This window comes from Sus scrofa, chromosome 6 (assembly GCF_054392235.1).
Source record: "Sus scrofa isolate SSC_HxYL_T2T_F1_AM1 chromosome 6, Sscrofa_HxYL_maternal_Yorkshire_Landrace_v2.0, whole genome shotgun sequence".
Lineage (NCBI taxonomy): Eukaryota > Metazoa > Chordata > Mammalia > Artiodactyla > Suidae > Sus > Sus scrofa.
In genome coordinates this window covers 13981692-13996809 of record NC_139388.1, presented here as the reverse complement: position 1 = coordinate 13996809, position 15118 = coordinate 13981692, and the positions used below count along the sequence as shown (strand labels likewise).

Below are 15118 nucleotides of genomic sequence, written 5' to 3'. Positions count from 1 at the left end.
AACTAGATTCATTGTGTCTGAGGGACTTGCCCAAGGTCACCTGGCGAGCACATGATGCATCCCAGCTAATCTGGGGTGTCTTTCTTCACTGTCGCAAGCACCCTGGTGCATGTTGGCTTTAACTCACATCATGGCCCCTGTGTTCAATTCCCACAGCCCTGCTCTATGCCAGGTAATGCAAGATCCTATTCCTGCTCCTGGGCTTTGAAGATAAATATGGCTAGTTTTCACCTCACACAGTGCTGGGCACATGACACACGTGGGAGGAAAATCTATTTGGGGACCCAGGTAGAGCGACTTTTGAGGGGCCCTGGATCACTGTAAGAGGAGGTCAGGGTGAGCCTGGCTTCAGGAACCAGAAGAGGAGAAACTGAGCAGAGAAAACGCCAGAACAGACATCTGAAGGCCTAGGTTCTAGTCAAGGTGTTCTGTGTGACCTTGGGATAGTCACTTCCACCCTGGGTCTCAATGTCCAATGGTGTAAAGCAGGTGACACTCCCTAGTCACCCCTAATTGGACCCCCTAACCAGGCCATGGCACCTTGGTGTATGTCGTATTTCCTCCTGGGTCCAGACTTTTTATAGGAGCCTTTTGGGTGGTTGGGGTGGGTTTTGAAAATAGGCATCCCCTTTTTTGCAAGACGTGGTTCCCCAAGAAGCAACTTCTGTTCTGACTTCTGTTGCCGTAGGTTAAGTTTATTTGTTCTGAACTTCATATAAATGGACTTACAGAATATACACGCTTTGAGGCCAGGGACTGCTTTGCTCCATGAAACGTCTGTGAGAGTCATCCATGTTGTTGCCTATATCAATAGGGTGCTTTTTTGTTGGTGGTGGTGGTGGTGTTTTAATTAATGATAGTGTCATTTTAAGCTTTTGTCTATTATGAATATAGTTGCTATAAACATGATTTGCATGGCATTCCCCTGTGGTACAGTGGGTTATGAATCTGACTGAGTGGCTTGGGTTAGTGCGGAGTGTGGGTTGGATCCCTGGCCCTGCACAGTGGGCTAAAGCATCTAGCATTGCCGCAGCTAGGTCGTATCTGCAGCTTGGATTCAGTCCCTGGCTTGGGAACTTCCATTTGCTGCGGGTGTGGTGATAAAAAAAGAAAACATGATTTACAATTTAAATTTTCTTTTAATATACACCTCTAAAAGAAAGAAAAGGCAAAGTTACTTAAATTAGGAAAGAAAGAGGTTATTATCCCAACTGATTCTACAGAGATCAGAAAGGTTGTAAGGGAATATTAAGAACCAATTTTTGAGGAGTTCCCATCATGGCTCAGCAGTAAAAAACCCAACTAGTATCCATGAGGACTTGGGTTTGATCCCTGGCCTTGCTCAGCGGGTTAAGGATCCTAAGTTGCTGTGGCTGTGGTGTAGGCCGGCAGCTGCAGTTCTAATTCTACCACTAGCTTGGGAACTTCCATATTCCACGGGTGCAGCCCTAAAAAGACAAAACAAAACAAAACAAAAAAACCCCCAACTTTTTGGAGTTCCCTGGTGGCTCAGCAAGTTAAGAATCCAGCATTGTCACTGCAGCAGCTTGGGTCACTCCTGTGGCAAGGGTTTGATCGGTGGCCTGGGGCACTTCCACGTGCCATGGGCACAGCCAAAAACAAACGGAAACACCAATTAATGTAGTGCACTGTCTTAGTAGAACAAAGGGCAAAACCCATCTGCAAAAACACAGAGAAAGCACCTGATCAAATCCTAATTCCATATGAAGATTCTCAACAAACTAGGAATAGAAAAATTCTTCATCCTAATTAAAGGGCACCTGTTAGGGGCTGATAGGATTCCCCCACCCCCAAATTCATATGTTGAAATACTAATCCCGGTACCTCAGAATGTAAATATAGAGTCTTTAAAGATTAAAATAAGGTTAAAGGAGTCACTGGGCTGGGTCCAAACTCAGTATGACTGTTGCTCTTATAAGCGGAGGTTAGGACACACATACACACAGGAAAGTCCCTGTGAAGATGTAGAAGATGGCCATCTGTAAGCCCTGGGCCTGGAAAGAGCTCACTGAGCTCAGACAAGCACCCTGGATTCCCAGGGTGCTCCTGACTGAGTCTCCACCAGGCCCAGGTAGATGGGAAACAAGTCATAATGAGCTCAAAGCATCGGCCCCAGTAGCACCTGGGGGTCCCCGTTCAGCACCAGCCACAAGCAAGCAGTGGGCTGACAGGCCTGGGCACAGATCTCTGTTCTTTGGCTGCACGTCCCCAGCTCCCCTGGTCATTCAGTTTGACTTTGGAAGTGTAATAACAATAGTGTGAACGAAAAAATGTTGAATGGGCAGAGTATTTTATAAGCATTAGTTGAGCCTTGCTAGAAACGAAAAAAGTATCACTGCCCATTTTACAAGCAAGTACACAGAGGCTAGGTGATTAATTTTAGGTGTCAACCTGACTAGGCTGTAGTGTCCAGATGTTTGGTCAAGCACCAGTCTAGGTATTGGGTTTTTTTGTTTTGTATTTTTTTGGTCTTTTTTTTTAGGGCCTCACCTGCTGCATATGGAGGTTCCCAGGCTAGGGGTCATATTGGAGCTGTAGCTGTGGGCCTGCACCACAGCCACAGCAACGCCAGATCTGAGCTGCATCTGCAACCTATGCCATGGCACACAGAACCTTAACCCACTGAGCAAGGCCAGGGATGGAACCTGTGTCCTCGTGGATACCAGTCAGATTCATTTCTGCTTGATGGGAACTCCCAGCCTAGGTACTGTTGTAAAGCTGTTTCCTCAGTGTGAACAGCAGTTAAAGCACCAACTTTGAGTGAAGCAGGGCACCCTCCGCGGTGTGGGTGGGTCTCATCCATTCCGCCCAGAACTGGAGAGGAAACACCGCTGTCCTGCGGAGCAAGAAGGAGTCCCGCCACCACACTTACTGCCTTGGGCCTCGAGAGCCAACTACCACCCTGGCCTCCAGCCTGCCGCCGGCTGCCCCCATCTCAGACCTGCCAGCCCCTCCATCCCGCCAGCCCCTTCCTCAGCAGGAATCTCTCCCTCTGCAGATACACACACATGCTATTGGTCTTTCTCTATTGTTTCCTCTACTGGTGACTAATACAGAGGCCCAGGAGAGGCAAGCCCCTCCCAGGGTCACACACCAAGGAAGGGCGATGGTGGCGCCCAGACCCAGGCCAGGTGAGCTCCGCCGTGGGGCTCTTAACCAACCGCCACGACCACCCCTCCTCTCGGACTCTGAGGGGCTCCAGTCAGATGATGCTCCGGATCCTAGAGTCGGAGGGTCCCGAACGCTGCAGAGCCTCTCACGGGGGACAGCGGGGGGATGGGAGGCTGCACCAAATCAGTCCCGCCTGCGTCACAGGGACCAGGCGGGGTTATCACCTACGGGGGAGGAGATGTTAGGAGCCGGGACCGGGTTTCTGAGTGATTTCCACGTAGCCCTGCTTTTCCTGCCCCGCGCTGTGCGGACCAGAAAGCTCCATGTCTTAGGCCACAGCGCCACCTACTGCTGGTTTCTAGGAACAAAGAAGGAATCCCGGTGCCTGAGGCCACTCCCGGCTGGGTGACCCGGGAAGCCCCATTTCATAGGCCACAGCGCCACCTACTGCCGGTTTCTAGGAACAAAGAGTGACTGCCTCACCGGGTCTGAGGCCGCTCCAGCATCAGCCCCACTTTACAGATGGGCAAACAGAGCTTCTTTACGAATCAGCTCAATCCTACCTCACCCACGAAGCTTCACACAATGACCATTTCTCCTCCGGACTCGTCAATAGTTGGCACTCAGTGGATTCTAGATTCAAGAGAAGCTTCTGGAAAGCTCTTTAGAGGAACAGTGTGTCAGCCTTGGTGGTTCCAGTTCATGTGGAGGCGATGGTTTGCATTCTTCGCAGGTGATTCTACTGCACCCAGGTGATGCTCGTTCACGGTTCCCACCGCGTTAGTTAGCACTCACTTGACTAGATCACGGCTCCTCTTGCTAAAGGCTGAGCAGTGAGACCTGGTCTTGAGTCTCTGTACCTGGAGCATGTGCTTCTCTCGGCCCCACTTTCCTCGCAGTTGAAGCGGGACTCCTCTCCTCTAATCCACACGGTTTGGGTGAAGTTTCCACAAGGTAAGGCAGTTAGGGCAGCGGCCCAGCGCCTGGCACAGGAGCCGCTCGCGACATTGCTGTGTCTCGCAGGGCCTGTGAAACAGCAGCCCTGCGCCCGGCACAGCACGGAGTCCGGAGCAGGTGTTTTACTGCACAAGCGCACTGTGATTTGGGGGTGGAAGTGGGTGTAGCGAGAACACTGGCTGCTTCTCTCGGAGAAGGGATGAGCAGGGATGCACGCACAGCCCGCTGTCCACACCCGGGCTCCCGGGGACGTGGGGGATGCGCCCAGTGCCAGGTTCTCACCATGAAGCCAGAGTAAGGCAGGATGTCAAGCCCAGGGACAGTTGCCCAAGAGGAGGAACGGGTTCCCCCAGCCATGCCCCCGCTGTGTGGGGGGCCACAGTTGGCAGTGCCTGTACTTGGTAACCGTGGTCCCCAAAGTCGGTTTTGCACTTTGGTAACAGGACACCCATTTTACGCGCAATGTTTATCCTTTCTGATGGCAAATACACATGCTGGGTTGCTGTTGGTGTAGCCAGGTCAGGTAGTTAAAATGTCTGTTTATTCATTCGCAAAGCTAGTGACCTGAAGAGAAAAATCCTTTTAATTGAAGCAGAGTTGATTTACGTTGTGTCTGCTGTATAGCAAAGTGATTCAGATAAATATATGTACACACTTTAAAAAAAGGTCTTTTCCCTTATGGCTGATCACAGGACACTGACTGCAGTTCTCTGTGCCAGACCGCAGGATCTCGTTGTCCGTCCCCTCTGTGTGAAATAGCTTCCATCTGCTAAACCCCAACCTCCCACCTCATTCCTCCCCCAACCTCCTCCCCACTCGCCACCACACGTCTGTTCTCTGTGTCTGTGAGTCTGTTTCTGTTTCTCAGACAGGTTCGTTTGTGTCATATTTTAGATTCCGCCTATGGGACATTATATGGTATTTGTCTTTCTCTTTATGGCTTATTTCATTCAGCATGATAAAGTCTAGTTGCCTCCATATTGCTGCAGATGGCATTATTTCGTTCCCTTTTGTGGCCAAATACTATTCCATTGTATATCTGTCCCACATCTTCTCATGAGAAGAAAATCTTAATTGAAATCTGGCTCAACAGAAATACAGTGCACAGTGGTAATACCGCGTTCCCGGAGGACAGAAGTGCTCGGGCACCCCGTGTGCCTCTCGTCACCAGGGCTCATGAGAAAGATCCCATTTACTAAAGGGCCTCGAATGCCTCGGGACCACATGCTGACACTACAGAGGGACAGAAAAGGCTGCGCTGAGCTGGACATTTACAAAGGCAAGGAATGAGTTGTAGCTCTTTACAGTAACTACAATGGCAGTGTCGTATATGCCGAGAGTTGACCAAAGATTAAGGGTTAGCTCTGCTGCTAGAAAACCCTTCCCTGAAACGAGCTGCAGAGATGTCTCTTTCACATCCTCTTGTTCTGGGGAAGGAGAAGCTCTGTGGAGTGGATGGGTACCCTCAGACAGAAATGAAGGTACTTTTTCTCCATCCTTCCTGGCTCCACCCACCATGTGACACTCTGGAGCATGAGGCACTGGAACCTAACTTGGAGGGAAGAGGTGCTCCAAGCTCCGGTTCTTGGTGTGCAAAGCAAATCCTGGCATAGATCTTTTGAAACAGCTGCTAGTGGTACCTTCCTCACTTCCTGTAATTCCTGCCCTTGAGAGAGTGAAAAGGAGAAGGCCGAAGGTTTGCGAAGATAAAATAGATGCATCTAAATATCAGGAGAGGAGTTTCCTTTGTAGCTCAGCGGGTTATGAACCCAAACAGTATCCCTGAGGTTGTGGGTTCAATTCCTGACCTCGCTCAGTGGGCTGAGGATCCAGTATTGCCCTGAGCTGTGGTGAGGGTCACAGACGCAGCTCAGGTCCTGCATCGTTGTGGCTGTGGCGTAGGCTGGCACAATGGCATTGGCATCATCTCTGGAGTGCTGGGACGCAGGTTTGATCCCTAGCCTGGCACAGTGGTTTAAGGATCTGGCCTTGCCACAGCTGTGGCATAGGTCACAACGGTGGTTCAGATTTGATCCCTGGCGCAGGAACTGCTATGCTGAGGGGCAGTAGGATAGTAAGCCAGGTAAGGAAGTGAATGGAGAACTTCTCAGAGCAGGGGGCGAATGATTCCTCTTCCTCTGGTCCAGAGAAGCAGGAGCGGTGCAAAGAGTAAGATCCGGCCTGGAGCCCAGGTCGCCTTCTGCCTCTGAGGTCAGGCCAGCCAGGAGGCCGGATTTCCAGTCAGCTCTGCTAGTGATTCACCCGAGAAGACCCGGGCCACTTCCAAAAAACCAAACTTCACTGTCCCTGCAAGACTCTTCTTTACTCCTCGGACTAGAGCGTCCTTGGGCGGCGGACCACTTGGGAAGCAGACCAGGTGGGACGAGACCTGGTGCCTCACCTCAAGGGAACAGAGAACACCTGCGCTTCCCACGCTTCAGCAGGGCTGCAGAGCGCTCGGCCGGCCGCTGGGCTGTAGCTGCAGAAATCAGCAAGGTCTGAGGCCAGAGTTCTAAAGAGGAAGCTACCCAGAAACGTCCAGCCTGGGGCAGTGAGTGCTCTTCCTAACGCTTCGACTGATGTGTATGACTCTGAGGTTTGATTCAAGAGTTTTCGAGCCTGTTTTACCCTGGCGTGTTGTGGGGTGGGGGGTGGGGGGTGGAATGCGGGACGCGGAGGTAGCCGGTCTGAAGGCGACACTTTTCCAGGGCCAGGGCTTTGTATTAGTTTCTTAAACTAGTCTAGTGCACTTGTTGGAAAAAAAAAACAAAACAAAACAGCAACCTGAACCAGCTGGATCAGAATCTCCAGATGGAGCCTGGGAGTGTGAGAGTCTGAGTTTTGTTTTTTGTTTTTTTCTTTTTAGAGCCACACCTGTGGCATATGGAAGTTCCCAGGCTAGGGGTCGAATTCGAGCTGCAGCTGCCAGTCTATGTCACAGGCACAGCAAGTGGGATCCAAACCCAGTCTGCGACCACAGCTCACAGTAACACCAGATCCTTAACCCACTGAGTGAGGTCAGGGATGGAACCCGCATCCTCATGGATACTAGCCGGGTGTTTTTGCTGAACCACAACGTGAACTCTGAGAGTGAGTTTTAAAGCCGGTGTCCCAGGGGGCTCTTTTGCCGAGGCGGGTGTGGGAAATGATGTGTTCATCTCTGTCTTCTCACCCAGTCTTCCTTGGGACTAGCAGCCCATTTCTCCAGGGTGCTGTGGCCATGCAGAGGAAGAGCTCAGAGGGAGTCGGGGCTGTCCTCTTGTTCTAGGTGTAAGCAGATCTGAGCATATCCAGCCCCAGCAGTGAGGTTGTTTAGCAGGAATTCTTCTTAGCAGAAGTTAAGATCATGATTTATTTTCAACCAGGTATGAAACTGCACTCTCTTTCATGTAGGCTTCGAGCCCAGCCAGAGCTCAGACTGGGACTCGAACCCATGGGCTGGGAGTCACATCCACCCACACCTCAGGGTGGAACTTGAACCCATGATCCCTGACAGGGGAACTCTTGAACCTACTGTCTTTCAATTGAAACTGCTCACCTGGTGTCAGGACTTAATGAAGCTCGGATTCTTTTGTCTAGTTGCAGAAAGAATTCAGCGTGAGGCCGGGTGGCAGGCAAAGTGAGTTTATTAGTACAGGATGCTTGTGAGAGACACAGGCCAGCTGGCAAAGGAATTCAGCAGCCCTGAGAACAAAAGGGGCTACATTTTGGGTTTTGTTTGGTTCGTTTGTCTGCACCTGCAGCATGTGGAAGTTCCAGGGTCAGGGACTGAACCTGCACCACAGCTGTGGCAATGCCAGATCCTTAATCCATTGCCCCACACAGGAACTTCTGAGAGGTACATATTTATAATCAAAGAAAAAGGAGTTCCTGTTTTGGCTCAGCGGAAACGAATCCGGATTAGCATCCATGAGGATGAAGGTTCGATCTCTGGCCTCGTTCAATGGGTTAAGGATCTGGCATTGCCATGAGCTTTGGTGTAGGTCACAGATGGGGCTCAGATCCCTCGTTGCTGTATCTCTGGCGTAGGCCGGCAGGTTTAACTCCAATTTGACCCCTAGCCTGGGAACCTCCGAATGCCACCAGTGCTGCCCTAAAAAGACGAAAGAAAGATAGATAAAGAAAAAATGGGCAGGGGAGAAGACCACCTTCTTCCTCGTATTGGGGCCGACATCAAGGCTTCCATCACTGGTTTCTCCTTTGACCCTATGTGGTTTAACAGGGACTCTCATGGCACCATTTAAATCATATGTCTGTAAGCAACAGGGTGGTAACATACTGAAATATGCTAATTCATTTCAGGTTTTTTTTTTTTTTAAAGTTTGTTCTTTCATGTACAGTAGGTTCCAAGACAACACTTAATTCTAGTCCTACAGGTGGCAAAAGATGTTACAGCAGGGAATCCAGATGTTTAAATGGGAATGGAATCATCATTGCCTCAGGCACAATGAACAGTTCACTTTTTGCCAGATTTCTTAATTCCACTTGTGGCCAAGGGGCCTTTCCCCCCCACCCCTGGCCTTCACTTTCAGTTCCTCGAGTTCCTTCTGCTCCTCCTGTTTCTGCTTGAATGCCACATCTTCCTCCTCCGTCTCCTTGGCCTGTTTCTTGGGCTGCTCCAGGGGCTTCTTCTTGCCACCTTCGTGGCCCCACATGGAGCCAACTGCCCCTTCCCAGACCCTGCCCCATGTCAGGTTTTGATATAATGCCTTCTTTTACCTCGTTTTTCCTTTCATCTATATTTGTGTCTTGGCTACATGCAGATATGCTACCCTTTAGGACTGTTAAATCCCTGACTTCATGTAACAGGATTCAGACCCCATTGTCCATTGTCTTTTGTTTTAACTCTCAGGGCTTGTGGCTTGAGTGTGTCTGGTGCTTAGATGCACCTGGTCTTCTTTGAAGGTAGTGTAGATTGTCGCCAGGTTACTCAATTCTTTTTTTTTTTTTTTTTTTTTTTGTTGTTGTTGTTGTTGCTATTTCTTGGGCCGCTCCCGCGGCATATGGAGGTTCCCAGGCTAGGGGTTGAATCGGAGCTGTAGCCACCAGCCTACGCCAGAGCCACAGCAACGCAGGATCTGAGCCGCGTCTGCAACCTACACCACAGCTCACGGCAACGCCGGACCGTTAACCCACTGAGCAAGGGCAGGGACCGAACCCGCAACCTTATGGTTCCTAGTCGGATTCGTTAACCACTGCGCCACGACGGGAACTCCTCAATTCTTTTCTTGAGTGGTCATGAGCGTACGCAGTCTCCCATACTCTCTCAAAATTCCCTCTCTGCCTTTATACCACAGTAGGGTTTTTGGACTATTTAATCATCCTCTATCCCTATCATTCCCCCCTGCAGGTGTTTGACTCCTTTAAGCTTAAAGGAGGGAATAGGGTGATGACCAGTCATTAGCTCCTTCCTGCTGAGGAGGAGGGTAGGTCTGCCTGGAGAAGGAGTAAGACACCTGGCCGACCGTCCCTTCTCTGTTGGGAGAGTCATAAGCCAAAGCCGTCCCTCTTAGTGTGGCACCCTTGTCGCTCTTGTGGATGCTGAGTCTATAAAAGATACAAATCAAGAGAAACAGTAGCTACGTATCAAGAGAGTCATTAAAAGGAATTGTAACCGGGATTTTGGAGACCCAAACTTTGTTTTTCCAGAAGAATTCCCACATCTGGAAACGGGTCACTTAGAGCCTCAGTCTGTTCGGGCAAAGTGTTTTAGCACTCGAGATACGTTAGCACATTCATCGGGAATAAAAGCACATTTCATCTTCAGGATGGCACAGGTACCTCCCGGCGAGGCTATGTCGAAGGCCATTCTGATTTGTAGAACGGCTTTTTCATAAAAGTTACTTTCTTATTGAGCAAAGAGATAGCATGAGTACTGTTATTTTAAGCCTCCTGTGTAAATGTTGTTAAAGCTTCAATGTGAACTGCAGCATCTTCAAGACGTAGGCCCAGCATAAAGACGTTTAACAAGTGATCATACCAGTGAAAACCAGAAAAAGTCCATCGTGTTTTTATCAGGGGAGGTAGGAGGAAGGTAGTTCAAAGAGGATTATAATCAAAATGTATCTTTGTACTATTAATGTAATTTTTTCTTAGTGGTTAAAGCAAGTATATAATGTATGTTTCTCTTTTTTGTCTTTTTTTTTTTTTTTAGGGCTGCACCCGCGGCATATGGAAGTTCCCAGGCTAGGGGTCGAACTGGAGCTGCAGCTGCTGGCCTACACCACAGCCACAGCAACATCGGATCCGAGCCACATCTGCGACCTACACCACAGCTTATGGAAACACCGGATCCTTAACCCACTGAGCGAGACCAGGGATTGAACCTGTGTCCTCATGGATACGAGTCAGGTTCGTTACCGCTGAGCCCCAATGGAAACTCCCCAATGTATGTTTAATAGGCAATAAACAGGCTGTTTTGGTTAGCCTAAAGTTGAGATTAAGTAATATATAAGCCAAAATGATTTCCCCATATCTCAATGTGATTTTTCCCCCCATCATTTTCCTTTTATAGTGGAAATCTATCCACGGAAAGCATGGATAATCAGTTTCTTTTTTCCATCATTGCCAGACTGATTTAGCTGCCTGCTCTGGGTCCGTTCATGTCCCTCAGTGCTAGGCTTCCGTTTTTGTTTATCCATTTGCCTTGTTCTCCATGTTGGAGGAAGACTGATAAGATTTGTTAAGGAAGTAGAGAGGCATGTTGAGAGGGAAACACTTTATAGGCTGTACATTTTATTAATTATACCCAGTTTGGGAGCTCCCTTGTGGCACAGAGGGCTAAGGATCTGGTGTTGTCACTGCAGCGGCTTGGGTTGCTGCCGGGCAAGGATTCAGTCCCTGGCCTGGGAACTTACATGTGCTGCAGGTAAGGCAAAAAAAATTATACCCAGTTGTCACATAAACATGATACAAGTGCTTTAGATAGTATTACACATCATGAATAGTTATACGCTGTGAACTATCTGTTAGATAATTTTTTTAAAAATCTTAAGCACTGAGGGCACTAGCATGGTTAAAAGTAAAACAGCAACTTTGAATGTTGATAGGAAGAGCAACATTTGATAAGCAGTTTCATTAGATTAGTATAAGTCTTACAAGTCCAGATTATTGGGTCAGCTGCCTACTGTTGTCTTTTTCTTATCTGGGTATTAATGTTGCTTGGAGTCAGTGATCTTTCCTGTAGACCAGTCCAATGCAGAGACCCTTCTTAAGTGGGAAATACAAATTTAAGAGTTAATTCCCCTCAGTTTCTTTGCACATGAGGTACTAAAGAATACCTGATAGGAAACCTTTCATCTAGGTTGGAGACAGTCCTTTAAAATGATACTTTTTCAGTGTGTATAAGCCCCTGGTTATCATAGGGCATCTGATCTCAAAGATAGATAAAAGTGGAATTCCCTTGTGGCACAGTGAGTTAAGGATCCAGCATTGTCACTGCAGCAAGCTCAGGTCACTGCCGTGGCGTGGGTTCAGTCTCTGCCCTGGGAAATTTTACATGCCACTGGTGTGGCCAAAAAAACAAAAAATCAAAAAGATAGCTTGGGAGTTCCCGTCGTGGCGCAGTGGTTAACGAATCCGACTAGGAACCATGAGGTTGTGGGTTCGGTCCCTGCCCTTGCTCAGTGGGTTAACGATCCGGTGTTGCCGTGAGCTGTGGTGTAGGTTGCAGACGCGGCTCGGATCCTGCGTTGCTGTGCCTCTGGCGTAGGCCGGTGGCTACAGCTCCGATTCAACCCCTAGCCTGGGAACCTCCATATGCCGCGGGAGCGGCCCAAGAAATAGCAACAACAACAACAACAACAACAAAAGACCAAAAGACAAAAAAAAAAAAAAAAAAAAAGATAGCTTGAAGTTCCCATCGTGGCTCAGCAGTTAACAAACCCAACTAGCATCCATGAGGAGGCAGGTTCGATCCCTGGCCTCACTCAGTGGGTTAAGGATCTGGCGTTGCTGTGAGCTGTGGTGTAGGCCGAAAATGTAGCTCAGATCTGGTGTTGCTATGGCTGCAGTGTAGACCCACGGCTACAGCTCCGATTAGACCCTTAGCCTGGGAACCTCCATATGCCGCGGGAGTGGCTCAAGAAAAGGCAAACAAATCCACCTAGCATCCATGAGGATGCAGGTTCAATCCCTGGCCTTGCTCAGTGGGTTAAGGATCTGGCATTGATTTGAGCTGTGGTGTAGGTCACAGATGTGGCTCAGATCCCATGTTGCTGTGGCTGTGGTGTAGGCTAGAGGCTACAGCTCTGATTGGACCCCTAGCCTGGGAACCTCCATATGCCGTGGTGCAGCCCTAAAAAAGACAAAAAGACAAAAAAAAAAAAGTGATCAGCTTCAGAAACAAGCTTAGATTATCTTCTTAATAATTCAGTTAAATTTTATAATAATGTAATATATCAACAAAGAGCTATTTAGGAAGTGAGTTTTAGACAGTAAATACTGATCTCAATAAATAAAACTAGAATTTAATATTTATTGAAACATAACTTTTTATCCTAAAATTACCCTCATTTTTACCAAATATAGCCAAAGTAAGCCTATAGGAATATACCCAAAATGGAAAACACATTTTCTTCTTCTTTTCTTTTTTTTTTTTTTTTGTCTTTTTTGTTGTTGTTGTTGTTGCTATTTCTTGGGCCGCTCCCGCGGCATATGGAGGTTCCCAGGCTAGGGGTTGAATCGGAGCTGTAGCCACCAGCCTACGCCAGAGCCACAGCAACGCAGGATCCGAGCCGCGTCTGCGACCTACACCACAGCTCACGGCAACGCCGGATCGTTAACCCACTGAGCAAGGGCAGGGATCGAACCCGCAACCTCATGGTTCCTAGTCGGATTCATTAACCACTGCGCCACGACGGGAACTCCCTCTTCTTCTTTTCTTAAAGTATAGTTGTTTTACAATGTTGTGCCAATTTCTGCTATACAGCAAAGCGACTCAGTTTTATATATACATCTATATGTGTACATGTACACATACATGCACATTCTTTTTTTTAAATACTCTTTTCCGTCATGGTCTATCCCAAGAGATCGGATATAGTTCCCTGTGCTTTACAGCAGGACCTCATTGCTTATCCATTCTAAATGTAATAGTTTGCAACTACTAACCCCAAACCAGTCTATTCCCGCTGCCTCCCTTCTCCAATCACAAATCTGTTCTCCTTGTCCCTGGGTCTGTTTGTGTTTTGTAGATAAGTTCATTTGTGCCACATTTTAGATTCCACTTATAAGTGATATCATAAGGTGTTTGTCTTTCTCTTTCTGACTTCACTTAGCATGAGAATCTCTAGTTGCATCCATGTTGCTGAGAATGGCATTATTTTGTTCTTTTTTATGGCTGAGTAGTATTCTGTTGTATATATGTACCACACCTTAATCCATTTATCTGTTGATGGACATTTAAGTTGTTTCCATGTCATGGCTTTTATGAATAGTGCTGCTGTGAGCAAAGAGGTGCATGGATCTTCTTCAGTTATAGTTTTGTCCAGATATATGACTAGGAGTGGGATTGCTGGATTGTATGGTAGTTCTATATTTCACTTTCTTTTTCTTTTTCTTTCTTTTTCTTTTTTTTTTTTTTTTTTTTTTGGTCTTTTGTCTTCCTAGGGCTACACTCACGGCATATGGATGTTCCCAGGCTAGGGGTCCAATTGGAGCTATAGCTGCATGGCCTACACCACAGCCACAGCAGCACAGGATCTGAGCCTAGTCTGTGACCTACACCACAGCTCATAGCCACGCTGGATCACTAACCCACTGAGCAAGGTCAGGGATTGAACCGCCATCCTCATGGATACTAGTTGGGTTCATTACCACTGAGCCACACCGGGAACTCCTCTAAATTCATTCTTTTACACGTAGCTGTCCAGTTTTCCCAGCACCACTTACTGAAGAGACTATCTTTTCTCCAGGGTATGTTCTTGCCTCCTTTGTCATAGGTTAGTTCCCTGGAGGGGCTTGGGTTTATTTCTGGGCTTTCTGTCCTGTTCCATTGTTCTATATTTTTGGTTTTGTGCCAGTACTATACTGTTTTGATGACTGTAGTTCTGAAGTCAGGGAGCCTGATTCCTCTAGCTCCATTTTTCTTTTTCAGGATTGCTTTGGCTATTTAGGATCTTTTGTATTTCCATACAGCTTAAAAAATTTTTTTTATGTTTAGTTGACTTATAATTTTCTGTCAATTTCTGATATACAGCAAAGCGACCCAGTTATACTTATGTATACATTCTTTTTCTCATATTATCTTCCATCATCACAAGTGGTTGAATATAGTTCCCTGTGTGATACAGCGGGACCTCATTGCTTATCAATTCCAAATGCAATATTTTGTATCTACTAACCCCAAACCCTCAGTCTATCCCACTCTCTCCCCTCTCTCTCTGGACAACCACAAGTCTTTTTTCCAAGTCCATGAGTTTATTTCTTTTCTGTAGGTAGGTTCATTTATGCCCTGTATTAAATTCCAGATATAAGTGGTATCATCTGGTATTTATCTTTCTCTTTCTGATTTATTTCACTTAGTATGAGAATCTCTAGTTCCATCCATGTTGCTGCAAATGACGTTGTTTTGTTCTTTGTTTGCTTTATAGGGCTGCAACCGCAGCATATGGAGGTTCCCAGGCTAGGGATCTAATCGGAGCTACAGCTGCCAGCCTATTCCAGAGCCACAGCAATGCCAGATCCAAGCTGCATCTGCAACCTACACCACAGCTCACGGCAACGCGAGATCTTTAACCCACTGATCGAGGCCAGGGATTGAACCTGCAACCTCATGGTTCCTAGTCAGATTCGTTTCTGCTGCACCCCAATGGAACTCCTGTTTTGTTCTTTTTTTTTTCGGTTGAGTAGTATCCCATTGTGTATAAGTACCACATCTTCTTATTCATCTGTCCATGGACGTTTAGGCTGTTTCCCTGTCTTGGCTATTGTGAATGGTGCTGCACTGAACATAGGGGTGATTGTACCTTTTTCAGTGAATGTTTTGTCTGGATATAAGCCCAGGGGTGGGATTGCTGGGTCATATGGT

General features: G+C 47.6%; 1 protein-coding gene and 1 pseudogene across 3 annotated transcripts in view; one reads left to right on the top strand and one right to left on the bottom strand.

Annotated features, from left to right (window-relative positions):
• LOC102164581 (pyruvate dehydrogenase phosphatase regulatory subunit, mitochondrial-like) overlaps window positions 1-15118 on the top strand; it is a 58974-nt gene that overhangs the window by 26058 nt on the left and 17798 nt on the right. The gene's annotated exons all lie outside the window — the stretch shown is intronic.
• Window positions 8515-8819, bottom strand: LOC146402213 (translation machinery-associated protein 7 pseudogene; annotated as a pseudogene).